We start from the raw sequence: 17,329 nt of genomic DNA on the forward strand, positions 1-17,329 counted from the left end.
CCACAAGAATAAAATGAGTAGTTGTTTGCAAAATCATCTTTAGGAACCATAAAACTGATGATAAAATAAATGTTTGTCTACTGACTGACTGACAAAAAAGATGATCTCCACCCCGACCAAGAGAAAATTCTTAAGTATGAAACGCCCTTTTCTGTTTTCCTTGGGGGCCATCAGTTTTTGATTGGGTCATTTATTCTGTTCCTGAGCTTCCTCATGAAATTCTATATATCCTTATTTCTCAGGGTGTAAATTAAGGGGTTCAGCATAGGGGAGGTGACAGCAAAAATTATAGTCATTGTTTTATCAATGGAGAAGGTGTAGACAGGCCTAACATACATGAACGTGCAAGGAATAAAGAATAAGACTAAAATTGTAATGTGGGACATACAGGTAGAAAGCTTTGGGTTGGCTTTCTAGACTGTGGGTGTTCAGGGAGTGCAAGATGACCCCATAGTAAATAAACATTGGAAAGATAACAATGCTCCTCCATTAACAACCACTGAGAGTCCAATGCACTGGTATAGACAAGTTCTAATAAGGGGTACATGTCACAGATGAAATCATCAGTGCCATTAGGTCCACAGAAGGGTAGCCTGGAAATAAAAAGGAGCTAAACCACTGAATGAATGAAATCTACAACCCAGGTTATAATCAGCAACATAACCCTTACATGGTATCTCATGATAACCAAATAATACAAAGGCTTACAGATGGCCACATAGTAGCCATAAGCCAATACCACCAAGAAGGAAACATCTTTACCACCACAGAAGTGTGAAATAAAAAGCTGGCTCATGCAGGGTTGGAAGGAAATAGTCTTCTTCTCATAGAACAAGTCTATGATCATTTTTGGGAAAATAGCAGTGAAAAAGCATCCATAAGAGACAAATAGGCAAAGAAGTACAGAGGTATACCAGAGTCTGGCTATAAATTACTTTGACCACAATAACAAAGTTTCTGCCCCATTGTTAAAATGTAGATGGTTAATAAAACAACAAATAATATTTTCTGAATCTCAGGATTCTGAGTGAATCCCAGGAGGACAAACTCAGTCACATTGTTCCTGTGATCCATTATTTTTTCCCCCTTTCTTTCTGTAATGTATGAATTCAGAGGTCAAAATTGATCTATCTCAAGTAGGAGATAATGACAAAGCTTTTTTTCGTCCAATGTTCCAGTCTTCCAACCTGATGTCGGAGTTTAGAGGTTTAAGGGTGCTGAGACCCCAAATCAAGAAACATGAGTCCTGTCTGAACAAATTCGACCCAAGTCTCTTTCAGGCAAAGACAAGTTTTATTAGAACATCCATCATCTTGGCCAGACTCTTAAGGAACTGAACATTTGTGAACTATTGGCTAGGTTATAAGAATCTGGGTCTTTAGCTAGGTTTTTAAGGAATCTGAGCATTGGCTAGTTTCTTAAGGAATCTGACCATTGGGTAGTTTCTTAAGGAATCTTAATGGTTTTGTGTGTGTGTGTGTGTGTGTGTGTGTGTGTGTGTGTGTGTGTGTGTTTGTCCTACTCAGCATCTTTCTCTAGCTCCCAGGTGGAATTAGTTACCACTATCACAGAAGCTTCATACCCCTCAGCTTCCTGAGAATGACATTGTTAGCTTCTTTTGTAGGGGAAAAAAGTCATCTCTTCTTTGGTGTGTCATCTCACTGAGGCAGTTGAAATATTTCAGGATTTCTGTCATGTAAATGCTAGGATTCAAATGCCAGCTTGGTCCAGAGTGTCACCACTCTAAAGTTCCTTTCTTTAATGATGGATCTTGTAGACATCATCATAACATAGGAGTTTGCCTAGAAGTCATGAACATGAAGACATCTCTCTGACTTTCAAGTTGTTCTACATCACTAATGCCAGGTTATATCACTTTATCACAGTTTCAGTGATTTCTGTCATTTCTGCTCCCACCACCATCACCACCACATCAACAGGTCATAATACTGTTTGTTCATATCTGTACTCATCAGAGATATTAGAACTTTACAAAAGATCCAAATCTTTGGATGCACAAGACTGTGGGATTTGTATGTTTCTCTTGGGCCAATTATATAAATTATCAAGTTTTACTTTCTTTGACATGCAGGGTATTGGGGTCAGGCAGGGGAAGCCAAGTACTGATCACTGCCAGCATTGTCAAATTCTAAGAAGGTTTTGAAAAATCAGAGTAGAAATTAGGTTTTAAAGGAATACTTTGGAAGGGCCAAAACTCCCATCTCTTGTCAAGGATACTGTCTAAGCCCCACTCCCTGTCTGAAGTGCTCACCTACAGGATAGAATATCTATTAAAAAGGGAAGGACCATAAATACATCAAAAAATTACTTGGATTAGTTCTGGCAAATAGGACATATTCCCAGAGAGATATCACAAAATACTATTTTGTAGTTTAGCTATACCTTGTTACACTTCCCTTTCCATATACAAAGACTAAAATGTGGCACAATGCAGTTATATCTTGAAAGATTTGTTGTTGTTTTGCCATGGTGGGACATAAAGGAATAAGGAAATCATATATTCATGGGATCTGAGCTAGAAGGTATCTGAGGAAAAGCAAGTATGATCAGCAAGTATTTTCAGTACCATGTTTGAAAGCTCTACTTTCACTTGGGGAAGTTGATTCATCTGGACCTAGAGGCATACATTCATTAATAGCAGACAGTCTAATCTTACAATTTTCTTACCTGCATTGGACCTCAATTAAATCCTAGACCAAGTTTCTCCTATTCCTTTGGTCCTGAAGATTTTCATCCCACACCAAAAACAAAACAAAACATGAATTCAATAATCTGGCTGTCATCTGGTAAAACTACATTGCATACCCAAAAGAGTTAGGCCTATTCTTCCTTAAAGAAGTTTCCTTCTTTAAATAAATGAAAGTATTAAATGCTTAATCAATTTCTTCCACAATTATCCTCACTGATGAATTTTCTATTTGGTCAAGATATCAGCTTTCTTCCTTAAAACCTCAATTTTTTTGAGAGATAAAAAATGATGACAGTTACCTAGAATATTTTAGATAATCAGATTTTAGTGAAAATCAGAGTTCCAGCAGATATCTAAATAGATAAAGTTCCTTATTATATCTTGCCTCTGTCATTTTCATGGTTTATACAAATAACGATTTATCTATAGCCTCTGTCAGGCCAAATACCCTATAGTATTTTCCCACATTATTATCACTAAATCAAAACATTCATTTCTGTGCTTCCCTACTTAGGTTCTTGCTTGTTTTTGGACATATACATATTGTTGAGAAAATATGCTAGTCTGAGGCCCTTCTGTCAAGTCTGTTACCTTCAAACAATGTATACATTTCCATTGCTATAGTTTCTACATGAGTGTCAGTACCAAGAATGTATTGGGCAGGCCATTCTTGGAATATTCAAGGACTTAAAGACAAGACAAAACTTCTAGAAAAGAATGAGTAATGCAGAAAGGTTTTAGCAGTACACACTAGGACAATTTCTGAACAAAGGTGAGGTGGGCCTTAAAGGGAATATGATAATAGGCCATATACCTAAATCTAGTCTGGCAGGACAATAGGTATAATGTGTGTCCTAGCCAGTGGGTGGAACATAATATCGGAATAATCTCATGATATTAGAGTAGGCTGAGGACACATTATGATCAGGGATCTAAACAAATAGATTGTTTCTGCACTTTGATGTTATGAGGTTGTGCCTATTATGTCTCTATAGTAATATGAGCCACTGATATCTTCCTTTACTCAACTTGATATTGACCTCTTCATAACTGTTCATTACAAGTAAGAAGTGAAATGTAATGGTGTTAAAAGAAGTGATACTGATTTTGTAAAATTATAAATCATCTGAAGGATATTTCCTATAATTTTCAAGGCATTTCACTTTGGGAGACATTCTACACAATTTCATACCCCATCTCATTAGCTCTGGACTGCTACCATAGGGGTGAACAAAACAAAAATCTCCATGCATATATATTTTTCTTGCCTAATTGTAGATTGCAGATAAAACTAATAATTTATGCAAATGAGTATATCTAGGCCTCTAAAATCTTTCATTTAGCCAAATCAATTTCATAAGTAATTGTCTATTTTGAATTCACTTATGTGTGCTATAATACATACAGATAATTATGGTGAAGTCTACAATAGACAACATTTCATCTAATACATCTTCATCTCATTTTTAAGGGCCTGGTATTATGTAAATTGCTACGCTTAAACTATGTAAAGACTTACACTTATATACAGAAATAATTCGCACAGATTAATGTTTAAATAGGTATCATATATGACCTCCAAATACTGTAGTTTTCTTATCTTTAAATAACAATGGAAAGACATTTAGATTATCAGTTCCTTTAAACTGTAGTCTGCTGCACTCTGAAATGAAATAATTTAAATATTTTAACATTTTAAGTAGAATATTTTAATACATAATTACCAAAAATGTTTGGCCAAAGTGACTTTTCTTTGAATTAGAAACATAGTATACTCTATAGTCTAAACAAACAACAATAGCTTTTCTCTAGGTCATAATAACTTCTCAAACAAGTCTATGACTTCCATATTACAGAAAAATAAACTTTTAATAGTCATTAAACACACACACATACATACATGCACACACACGAACACACACACATGCCTGTGATAGGTATTACCCAGTGTTCTATTTGATGAATTTTTGTTTTTATTTGATTCATATTAAAATATGTAGATTAGCCCATCCATTGAAAATTCATATCTGATCCACATAGCCCAGGTCCAAAATAAAGCAGGAGAAGAATAAGAAAACATCTAACTAGTCATCAATTCATATCCCCCAGCCCAGAAGAAATAAATCTCATGTTACTGAAAGAATTTGTTGAATCTGTGAACTTTAAAAGATCATGGAAATGGAAGAGGGACCAGAGGACATGTAAAGGACAAAATTCCATATTTTTCAAAAAAAAAAAAAGGAAAATAATCATTTGCAATGAATGGGGTAAGGAGCTTGAATTTTATCCCTGACATTCTAGAATGTATTATTAAACAAACTGTTATAGAATAAGCAGAAAAATAAGTGGTAAAAATAAGTGATAACAATTGAGAGCTATCATATATCAACAGGACTCAATGCATTCTAGCATTTCTTGTTTTGATAGGATTGCTGTATTGACAGATCAAGAGTATATTGTAGGTAGAGTTCTCCAAGATTATAGTAATGTAATTAACACAGTCTTTTAGTCTGTTCTTGTAGACAGAATGTAAGGGTATTGTTAAGATGGTACTATAGATAGATGGATTGGAACTAGTTGAATGCCTAGAACCAAAGAATACTTAGTAATAGCTTAATATCAACTTGGGCAGTAGAGGTTTTTAGTTCAGATTTGTTCATTCAGTATTTATTAAATGCCTACCAAGTTTCAGGTCCAATCAAAAGCTCTAGTGAAACATAGAAAGGTTAAAATGAAAGTTTATTAAAAAAATTAAGAAGGTTAAAATAAAAAATATCTTCTCTCACAATATAATGGGGGAGAGAATCATACAGGAGAAAAATATATACAGAATAAATTGGAGATAGTCTCAAAAGGAAGGTACTAAGATTAATAAGGATTAGTAAATGATTCTCACAAGAGGTGAGACTTTAGAGGAAACTTCAAGGAAGCCAAGGAAGCTCAGAGGCAGTAATAAAGAGGGAGTCGTATGACTGCAGAGAAGCCAGGGAGTCACTCCAAGGCAAGAGATGGAGATTGTAAATAAGAAACAGCAAGGAGGCCAGTGTCATTGGACAGTAAAGTATTTGGAAAGGAATAAGGAGTAATAAGATTGGAAAAGTAGGAAGGGTCTTAGTTATGAAGGCTTTTAAAATCCAAATAGATGAATTCATGTTTGATCCTGGACCTAATAGTGAATCACTGAAATTTAAATCAGGGTGGGTTCAGGTGAAATGGTCAGACCTGTACTTTAAAAAGATCAATTTGACAATTCAGTAGAAAATGTACTGGAAGGGGCAGCTAGATGGTGCAGTGGATAGAGCACCGGCCCTGTAGTCAGGAGGACCTGAGTTCAAATCCGGCCTCAGACCAAACACTTGACACTTACGTGTGTGACCCTGGGCAAGTCACTTAACCCCAATTGCCTAAAAAGTAAAAAAAAAAGAATTATTTAAAAAAAGACTACTTTAAAAAAAAGAAAAATAATAAAATGTACTGGAGAGGAAAAAAACTTGAAGCAAGGAGACCAAGCAGCAGAGTATTGTAATAGTCTAGGCATGAGGTAATGAAGACCTGCACCAAATTAGTGGCAGTGTCAGAGGAGAGAAGGGAATGTATAAAAGGTAGAAACAACTGGATAGTACTGGAAAGGGCATCCAGGGTAGCTGTGTCATCAGTAGAAAGTTAGGTCTTTGTGAGTACAAGAAAATGGAGGGAGCAGCAAGCCTACTTTTCTAGTTTGGGAATCTGAGGGGGACAGCGTTGTTGCTGATACCTCCACTGCCAGCAGCAGTTGGAAACATGGTAGTCCACAGTGGAGTGATTGCCACCGGCATGTGCAGTATGCTGTATTTACTTTGCAAGAAACAGACTGACCCCAACTTCAATAACATGTTCTGGAAGCAGAACCAAGATGGCGGAGTAAAAGCAGTGACTAGCTTGAGCTCTCCCCAAGCACCTCCAAATACCTGTAAAAAATGGCTCTAAACAAATTCCAAAGCAGCAGAACCCACAAAAACACAGAGTGAAACAAATCTCCACCCCAAGACAACCTGGATGGTTCATCAGAAAGATATATCACCCTGGGCGGGGAGAGGGTCACAATTTGGCATGGGCACACAGGCCTCAGGGAACCTGGAGCAGGCCTCAGGGGACTGAGTCACAGGCAGCTCTGGTGGATTCCAGGCTTCTCAACCCATGAACGCCAAAAGACAACTTAGAAGGTCAGTAGGAAAAGTCTGTTTCTGTGGTGGTGAGAGAAGCACGTTGGGGTGCTAGCCTCAGTCTCTGAGCATGGCCTTGGCTCAGAAACACACAAATTGAGGGGGAATCTAATGGCTGATCAGAAGGAGATTGCAGGGAGCTCTTTGCTGGTGAAGGATTCTCTTGCTTTGCCTGTGCTTTTATCTGGGTAACGGTTCTGGTTGGTGGTCCTGGGGGAGGAGAAGCTCTGGCATGGAGGAGGTTTTAGTGGTCATGAGGAGGAAATACTACTCACACTTCTGAGATAGAAAAAAGTGCTTGTGGTAACTCGTAGACCACAGCACAGTCCAGGAAGAGTAAACACCTTGCCTTTGATCATGGCACTTTGGAAGAACTGAAAATTTTCAGGTCCCTAGAAGAATCTCTGAAAACAGCTGCACAAAACCACTGAAGCTTGAGACGGTACATTCACCACACTAGAAGCAGACTCCTACCTTAACAAAGAGCTTGTAACTGAAGTAATTGGCTGGGATCATGAGGAAGCAGGGCAAAAAGAGTCAGACCATAGAATCTTTTATGACAAAGAAGATCAAAACATACAACCAGAAGAAGACAACACAGTCAAAGTTCTTATATCCAAAGCCTCCAAGAAAAATATGATTTGGTCCCAGGCCATGGAAAAGCTCAAAAAGGATTTTGAGAAGCAAGTAAGAGAAGTAAAGGAAAAACAGAATTATGCAAGAAAATCATGAAAAACAAGTCAATAGCTTGCTAAAGGAGACCCAAAAAAATACTGAAGAAAATAACACCTTACAAAATAGCCTAACCCACATGTCAAAAGAAGTCCAAAAAGCCAATGAGGAGAAGAAGGCTTTAAAAAGCAGAAATTGGCCACATGGAAAAGTGAGTCCAAAGCTTCTTGAAGAAAATACTTCCTAAAAATTAGAATGGAGCAATTGGAAGCTACCAATTTTATAGGAAATCAAGACAATGCAAAACAAATTCAAAAGAATGAAAAAATAGAAAACAATATGAAATATGCCACTGGAAAAACAACTGACCTGGAAAAGTGATCCAGGAGAAATCATTTAATAATTATTGAAATTATTGACTGTTTGAAAGCCATGATCACAAAAGAGCTTAGACATCATCTTTGAGGAAATTATCAAGGAAAATTGCCCTGAAGCTTCCAAACCAGAGGGTAAAATAGAAATTGAAAGAACCCACCTATCACCTCCTGAAAGAGATCCCCAAAGGAAAACTCCTAGGAACATTGCAGCCAAATTCCAGACTTCTCAGAGCATGGAGAAAATATTGCAAGCAGTCAGAAAGAAACAGTTCAAATGCTATGGAAACACAATCAAGATAACACAACATTTAGCAGCTTCTACATTAAGTGACCTCAGGGCTTGGAATATAATATTCTGGAGGGCAAAGGAGATAGGAGTACAGCCAAGGGAAATTGAGTATAATCCCTCAGGGGAAAAAATTTCATTCAGTGAAGTAGAGGACTTTCAAGCATTCTTGATGAAAAGACCAGAGCTGAATAGAAAATTTGACTTTCAGATAAAAGACTCAAGAGAAATATGAAGAGGTAAACAGGAAAGAGAAATCATAAGAGACTTATTAAGGTTGAATCATTACATTCTACATGGAAAGATATTTGTAACTGTTGAGTCTTTCATCAGTATTAGAGTAGTTGGAGGAAAAAATATATGTATGTATAGATAGATAGATAGATAGATAGATAGATAGATAGATAGATAAATGATAGATACATGAGAGAACTGACAGGGTGATTTCAAGATGAAGGGGTGATATCTGGAGTATAAAGGTAGGGGGTGAGAGAGGATTATACTGGAAGGAGAAAGGGAGAAGTAGAATGGGGTAAATTATTTCACATAAAACAGACAAGAAAAGGCTGTAAAGTGGAAGGAAAACAAGGAAGGTGAGAGGGAATGAGTGAATAACATATACACTCAATTAGGTATGGAAATCTATCTTACCCTACAGAAAATAAGAGTGGAAGGGGACAAGAGAGCAGGGAGATGATAGAGGGGAGGGCAGATTGGCAGAGGGGGTAATCAGAAGCAAACATTTCTAATGAGAGACAAGATCAAAAGAGAGAATAGAATAAATGGGGGACAGGATAGGGTGAAGAGAAATATACTTAGTTTTTCACAACATGAGTACTATGGAAGTGTTTTGCATGACTACACATATATAACCTGTAATGAGTTGCTTCCCTTCTCAATGAGGTTAGGTGGAGAGGGAGGAAGGGAGAAAATTTGGAACCCGAGATTTTAAAAACAAAGTTAAAATAAATTGTTTTCACATGCAACTGGAAAATAAGACATACAGGATATGGGGTATAGAAATCTATCCTGCCCTACAGGAAAATTGAAGACTGAGGGGAGAAGGGAAGGGGGGGGGAGGGATAGAAAGGATGGCAGATTAGGGGTATTCAGAATGCATGCCATCTTGGGGTGGGGGAAGGATGGGGAGATGGGGAGAAAATTTCAGATTACAAATCTTGTGGAAATGAATGTTGGAAACTAAAAATAAATAAATTAATTTTTTTAAAAAAGAACAGGCTTTGAGAATGAAGAAACAAACAGAACCTTGCTAAAGAGAGGACTGGGCTTTCCAAGTGATTTGACCTTAAAGATGCAAAAGCTACTCAGAAGTTCTTTCTCAAAGAAATACAGCTTGATGAGGAATTACTAGCCCAAGGTGAATATGAAAAGAGTGTTCACCACTTGACAAATGTCATTGATGTCTTTGGGCAGCCACCGCAGTTGTTGCAAGTTTTACAGCAAACTCTTCCATCACCAGTGTTCCAGATGGTTTGGCTAAGCTGCCAACAATTAGCCAGAGAATTGTGAATGTACAGAAGAGAATTGTGAATGTACAGAGCTTGGCCAAAGATGATGTGGAATGAAAAACTTGTCAACAAAATAAAATCTTAATAACAAAATCAGTAATTCTTATCCCAAAAGATAAGCAGAAATAGGGGGAAAGGGCAAAGGTGCTTGTTATGGACTATGTGTTACAATGAAATCTACCAAAGTTGATTCTAACTTTTTGTAGGTAAGTTTTCTTGGATTTCATTTATTTATCCTAGTGGGAAGTGTATTTTGATAAAAAAAAAAAAACATTCATCCTACAAATAAATACTATGATTTACTTAAATATTACTAATTTCATTCATTCATTACTAAAATTTGCAATTTTAAGATACATATGACATGACAGATTAAAAACACCCAGTGCTCATTTCTGAGAAAAATAAAAGTTAAGGCAACAAAAAGAATTCTGCACTCCATGTCGGAGAGCTAATGGGTAGATTTGGATTGTCCTAGTAAATTTTGTAGTATAGTAGAAAATGGAAACTTTTTTTTTAATTTACAAAAACTAACAAGCTGTGAAAGTCATTGGATGTGAAGTATTTCCTCTTTATAAAGATAATCATGGCTACATTTAAGAAATATTTTTGCTGTATAAGACAACAGCTATCAACAACCAAAAAATAACCCTCGAGAATTATTTTATTTAAAACAAGCTTATGAGTCCTGTATATTCATCTTGCAAATCAGAATTATTGAAAAGAGCACTGAACTAGTAACAGTCAAGAAACTTGTATTCTAGTGCTGTTCTGCCACTAATAGCTGTGATTGATAAAAGACAAACTTCTTTATTGAAGAACCTCTGTAAAATGAGAGATTTTTATTAAGTGGTCTGAATTGTTTTCAGCTTTGTGATTACCTTCCTCATCATCAAAGTCACTTAGTCATAGTATATTTTCCATTTATGTTTGCCTTACCAGTCACAAATATTAATTGCATATTCCAAAATGGTTTCCTTGCCCTTTTGCTATTACCCTGATGAGTTTTTCTTTTTAGTTTAAAAATCAGTAGTGGAGAAAAATTTTCAGACAATTGGCTATCCAAAAGTAGAGTGGATACTGTGAATTCTCCTTCATTGGAGGTCTTTAGATTGGAGACTGTATGACCTTTTTGGAACTCCTTTTCAGAGATGTGTTGAATTAGATTATTTCTAAGGTGAAGTCTCTTCCAACCCTGATACTGTGTAATTTTAGAATAAGTTTAACTTACCCCTTACTTTCTTGCACTTATTTCCACAGTCTTCATTCATTTCTCCTCCTCTACACCCTTAAATCTTTTTTTTTCCTTGAACATTGAAAGACCAGTGTTAGACATCATGAATGAAGGCTTTTTCAGACAGGGATTGGGCTGATCAACCTCCTTTTGTATAGGAAAACCAGCTTAAAAATTAAAGCATAGCATCTGGTATATATTGGGAAATTCTAGACTGAACATTGTCTTAAGTCTGTCTGAACTATAGATGGTCCCCAATAATTTTATGACATGTTTATAAAACTTCATTAAAAAGTCATATGTTGGGGCAGCTAGGTGGCACAATGGATAGAACAATAGCTCTGAAGCCAGGACAACTTGACTTCTAATGTGACCTCAGACCAAACACTTGACACTTACTAGCTGTGTGACCCTGGGCAAGTCACTAGACCCCAATTGCCTAAAAAAAAAAGTCATATGTTATCTTCATTGAAGCATTGAAATCTCTAGTTTATGATCCTCTAGTTTATAATCTTAAGAACTGAGAACCTTAAAATGTTGATCTAGTGACTAAAAGTGGGGAAGAGGGGGAGCCCATTCTGCCAAGGGGATAAACCTTTTGGGGAGCTCCTCTAGCTTGCTGCTCTGAGCATATTAAAGAACTGTTGTAAATAGGCTGCAGATAGAGGTGGAGCCAAGATGGCAAAGTGAAAGCAAAGACTTACCTGAGTTCTCCACCAAATCTCTTCAAATGCCTTTTAAAAATGGGGGGAAAACTCCCTAAAAAGTAAAATGGACCAAATGGAAAAGGAGGTACAAAAACTAACTGAAGAAAATAATTCATTAAAAATAGAATTGGGCAATTTGAAGCTGATAACTCCACAAGACATTAATAATCAGTGAAACAAAACTTGAAAAAATAAATAAAAAATAGAAGAAAATGTAAAATTTCTCACGGGGAAAAAAAAACTGACTTGGAAAATATATCCAGGAGAGATAACTTAAGAATTATTGGTCTACCTGAAAGCCAACATGGGAAAAAAAAGCCTGGACAGCATCTTTCAGGAGATCATCAAGGGAAACTACCCTGAAGCCTTACGACCAATCGGTAAAATATTCATTGAAAGAATCCACCAGTCAACTTCTGAAAGAGATCCCAAATTGAAAACACCAAGGAATATTGTAGCCAAATTTCAAAATTATCAGGTCAATGTGAAAATCCTGCAAGCAGCCATAAATAAACAATTCAAATATCATGGAACCACAGTCAGCATTAAGGTGGACCTTGTAACTTCTACATGAAAACATTGTTGGACTTGGAATGTGATATTCCATAAAGTAAAGGAGTTTGGATTACAAGCAAGGATTAACTACCCAGCAAAACTGAGCATAATTTTTCAATGGAGGAGATTGACATTCAATGAAATAGGGGACTTCCAGAATTTCAAATATTTTTAATATGAATGTATTTGTAGAGCCTATATGAAATTGCACACAGTCTTGGTGAGGAAGGTGAGGAGGGAGGGGGAGAAAATTTAAAACTCAAAATCTTATGGTAGTAAAAGTTGAAAACTAAAAATTCAAGATATAATAAATAGGCTGCAGATAATTAGGGGAAGAGGGTTCCTACTGAGAGCTAAGAGAAGGAAACAGTAAAGTGTGAACTTCTTTGGAAGAAATGAAGCATCATGGAAATATTATAGAATGGAGTAGACCACTTAAACATTGAAGGGAAAGAAAAAAGTTCTTAGAGAAATTCTAAGTTATAAAAAAGTTGCTGTTTCATAGTGGTGGAGTTTCTGTAGTAGGCATTTCCAACATTGATGAAATTGGAGATGTGGACTGAAAAACCTACCCTATTTTACAAATCATCCAAACATCCATAAGTGAAAGGAAGAAGACAAGAATGGAATAAACTTGGAAACAAGAAAGTAAAGAATTATCCTTGTGACATCATGGCCTACCCAGTAAAAATAGTCGTTTGCACTTGGCTATTTCTGATCATAAAAAGTTTATGTTAAATTGAGCCCTTGAGAGAAAATTTTTAGTGAACTGATATGGGAATATTTTCTCAATTTTTGTTTATTATTCACAGAAAGAAACAAAAGTGATTTTTTAAAATCAAATTATAGTTGTATTTTGAGGGCAAATCCAAATTCAATGCTAGTTGCATGTGGCATCAGAAAGCTAAATATCTTCAAAAAATAATTGATCTTGAAGTTATAGAATGGTGTTCTGAAATTTTTTTAGATGTCTACCTGTTGGACTAGTTCGTGTTCTCTTCCTAAAGGATTTTATCTTTTATGAAGCCTCACTCCATCTTTTTAATGTCAAAGCCTGTTATATTCAAATGAATTAAATGTGCCCCTTTCATATTCCCCACCAACCCCCTTTAAGAAAAGAACAAATTGTGTACACACTTGCAAAACATCTTTGGAAATGGAGAGTCATGAGTCTTCAGAGGTATACTTGTTTCTTTGTATGAACAAATGTTTTTTGATCTGCTTCATAAATTCATAGTTCAGGTAAAGCATCAGGAGCACTTTGGACACCTGTTTATTTGAAGGTAGCAGAATTATTCTATCAGATGATTTTAGCAATTATCAAATGGAGTATAAAATTTTTAGCATTCCTGCTTTTGTTACATTATTAATTCAACCTATGGACAAATGTGTTTCTCAGAATATAAAATGTAATAGAAATTTCAAGAATGTTGGTTTATTACATAAGCAAGTACTATGCAGATCTTTCATTCTTATAAAGGATAAATCTTTAAATGTTGCTTGTGTCTTAGTCTGTTAAAAAGTGAAATATGAAAGTGCTTGGAGAAAAAAAGAAAATGGAGGGAGCAACAAAGGGAAAGCATCAAGAACAGACAGTCAGTTAAACACCAATTAAGTGTCTACTATGTAATAGACATTGCACTAAGCCCTGGAGAAAGAAAGGTAGAAGACAATCTCTACCATTGAGAAGCTCACAATCTGAAGAGGGAGGCAACATGCAAACATACATATACAAACTATATACTAGATGAGTAAGAAATAATCAACAGATGGAATGTCATAGAAAAAGATATTGGGTAAGACTTCATATAGAATTTTAGATTTTAGTTGGGACTTGAAGGAAGGCAGGGAAGCCAAGAGACAAAAAGATGAGGACAGAGAACATTCCAGGTATATGAGATAGTCAGAGAAAATTCCCTGAGCCAAAATCTGGAGTGTCTTGATTAGGCAACCACAAGGAGGACAGTGTCAGTGGATAAAGGAGTATGCATTGGGGAGTAAAGTGTAAGAAGAAAAGGTGAAAAGTGGGAGAAGATGACAGGTAATAGCTTTGAATGTCAACCTGAGGATTTTGGTTTTGATCCTGGGTGTGATGGGGAGCCAATGAATTCTGTGGAGTAGACCTATAGGGTAGGCATTCAAAGAGCACAGTGGAAGAGTGCGGTAGTTTTAGAATGGGATGCTTCCAGAATTGGGTGGAACGGGTTAAGGGAATGAAGTGACAATGGGGAATGGAGAACATTGTATGAACAATGGCAACTGGGAGGGTACAAAATAACTCAGATGGCATGGATGTGACAGAGTACAAGTATATTAATGATTTAAAATTGAACACAGGTAGCTTATCATTGTTTATAAGGCTTCCATTTTGGGTCGTGTTCTACCAGAGATTAAATAGCTGTGTGACTAAAAAGCAGGAAAGAAGGTAAGAAGGATATGAAGTGCACCTAGGCAGTGCAAGGGAGGCCCTGTGGAACTATAGGTGACTAGAGAGGGTGCTTGGAATAAAATGGGAAGCTCTTAGAGATTACCAAATACCTCCAGAAATCTATAATTGGCCCTTTGCTGATTATGTGATGAAAAAGAAGATGAAAAACCCAGAAGGTATGATGACAATGGGTATGATCATAGATCACTCTTGAGGTGAAATAAGTACTCTAACCAGATGCAGTTGTGCAACATAACCCATAAAGAAGAAAGCTGTTTTCTGTAAGAACTTTGATGGTGGCTGACATAGGGTCAGATATGACTGGCGCTACAATATAATGTCCTGAAAAGGTGTTTACTATAATGAGGATAAACTTCTTGCTTTGAAATGTGGAAAGGGGAAATGAGTAGGCATCAATATAATCCATCTTCCAGTTGGATATAGTTCAAAAACCACAATAAATCATCCCATATTGATCTTTCAAAGGTATGCTCTCTAATTTCCATAAAAATCTCCACTGCGTAAAAGTAACTACTTTGTTCTTGTGTGTGTGTGTATGTATTTTATTTTCCCTAGTTACATGTAAAAACAATTTTTAGTATTGTTTTTAATATTTTGAGTTCCAAATTCTCTTCCTTCCTCCCTCCCAACCCCACTTCCCATTGAGAAGGCAAGTAATTTGACATAAACATATGTAGTTACAGGAAACATACCCAAAATAGTCATGCTGTGAAAGAAAACATGGGAAAAAAAACTCCAGAAAAATAAAGAAAGCTTAAAAAAAAGGATGCTTCAATCTCTATTCAGGCACCATGAGTTCTTTCTCTGGGAATGGATAACATTTTTCATCATAAGTCCTTCAAAGTTGTCTTGGATGATTTTGTTGTGAGAATAGATGAGTCATTCACAGATGATTATTTTATAATATTGCTGTTACTTTGTACACAGTACATTTCATTTCGCATCAACCCAAGTTAGTCTTTCCAGGTTTTTCAGAGAACATCCTGCTCATCATTTCTTATAGCACAATAGTATTCCATGTTCAACCATTCCCCAATTAATATGCATCACCTCAGTTTCCAATTCTTTACCCCTATAAAGGAGCTGACATAAATATTTATGTACATATAGGTCCTTTTCCTTTTGTTTTTTATCTCTTTTGGGGTACAGTCCTAGTAGTGGTATTGCTAGGTCAAAGGGTATACATGGTTTTAAAACCCTTTGGGCACAGTTCCAAATCAATCAACAGTAGTTGAATCATTTCACAATTCTGACAACATGACATTAAAGTCTCATTTTTCCCACATTCCCTCTGGCATTTATCATTTACCTTTTCTGTCATATTGGATGATCTAATAGATATGAGGTATTATCTCAGAATTGTTTTAACTTGCATTTTTCCAATCAATAGTAAGTTAGAATATTTTTACATATGGCTATATATAGCTTTGATTATTTCAACTGTAAACTGATTAAATCTTTTGATCATTTATCAATTGGAGAATGGCTTTTTTTTTAATTGAACAGTCGGGGATAAGTGACTTACCCAGGGTCACACAGCTAGTAAGTGTCATGTGCCTGAGGCCAGATTTGAACTCAGGTCCTCCTGACTCCAAGGCCAGAGCTCTATCTCCTGTGGCATCTTGTTGCCCCGAGAATGGTTCTTAATGTTTACAAATTTGACTCAGTTTTCTACATGTTTGAGAAATAAAGTCTTTATCAGATAAACTTGTTTCAAAAATTATTTTTCACAGTTACTCTTGCTAACTGTATTTCCCTCCATCCTATTCCTCCCCACCCTGTTTATTCTATTCTCTCTCTCTCTCTCCTTTTACCCTATTCTTCTTCAAAAGTTTTTTACTTCTGCTTTTTCCCTCTCCCGCTGCTCGAGGAGCCGGCCGCCACCATGAATGACACTGTAACCATCAGACCAGAAAGTTCATGACAAACAGACTTCTTCAGTGTAAACAGATGGTTATAGGTGTCCTTCATCCTGGAAAGGCCACAGTGCGCAAGACTGAAATTCAAGAAGAACTGGCCAAGATGTACAAGACAACTCCAGATGTCATTTTTGTCTTTGGATTCAGAAACCATTTTGGTGGTGGCAAAACAACAGAGTTTGGCATGATTTATGATTCCCTTGACTATGCAAAGAAAAATGAACCAAAGCACAGACTTGCAAGGCATGGCCTGTATGAGAAGAAAAAGACATCAAGAAACAGCAAAAGGAACGCAAGAACAGAATGAAGACAGTCAGGGGTACTGCAAAGGCAAATGTCGGTGCTGGCAAAAAGTGAGCTGGAGAATTCACAACAGAAAGATTAAAAGGCACTGTGGACAATGTTTATCCATGAAGAAAATTTTTCATCAGAGCATAAATAAATTATGTAAAAACTTAAAAAAATGTTTTACTTCTGACTATCCCCTCCTCCAATCTGCCTTCTATGACCCACTCTTCTCTTATCCCCTTCTGCTCCTACTTTCCTCTAGGGTAAGATAGATTTCTTTAGAAATCTACTGGATCTCTCTGTTATTCCCTGTTTAAGCCAATTCTGATGAAAGTAAGGTTCACTCTTCCTATCTCCCCCTTTCACCCCTCCACTGTAAAAGCTTTTTCTTCCCTCATTTA

At 36.4% G+C, this 17,329-nt stretch overlaps 1 pseudogene; it reads left to right on the forward strand.

The window, feature by feature from the left end:
* Positions 1-16,587: 16,587 nt before the first annotated feature.
* LOC110197111 (small ribosomal subunit protein eS24 pseudogene) lies at positions 16,588-17,032 on the forward strand (annotated as a pseudogene).
* The last annotated feature ends 297 nt before the right edge of the window (positions 17,033-17,329 follow it).

Source organism: Phascolarctos cinereus, unplaced genomic scaffold (assembly GCF_003287225.1).
Source record: "Phascolarctos cinereus isolate Bilbo 61053 unplaced genomic scaffold, phaCin_HiC Scaffold_7;HRSCAF=346, whole genome shotgun sequence".
Lineage (NCBI taxonomy): Eukaryota > Metazoa > Chordata > Mammalia > Diprotodontia > Phascolarctidae > Phascolarctos > Phascolarctos cinereus.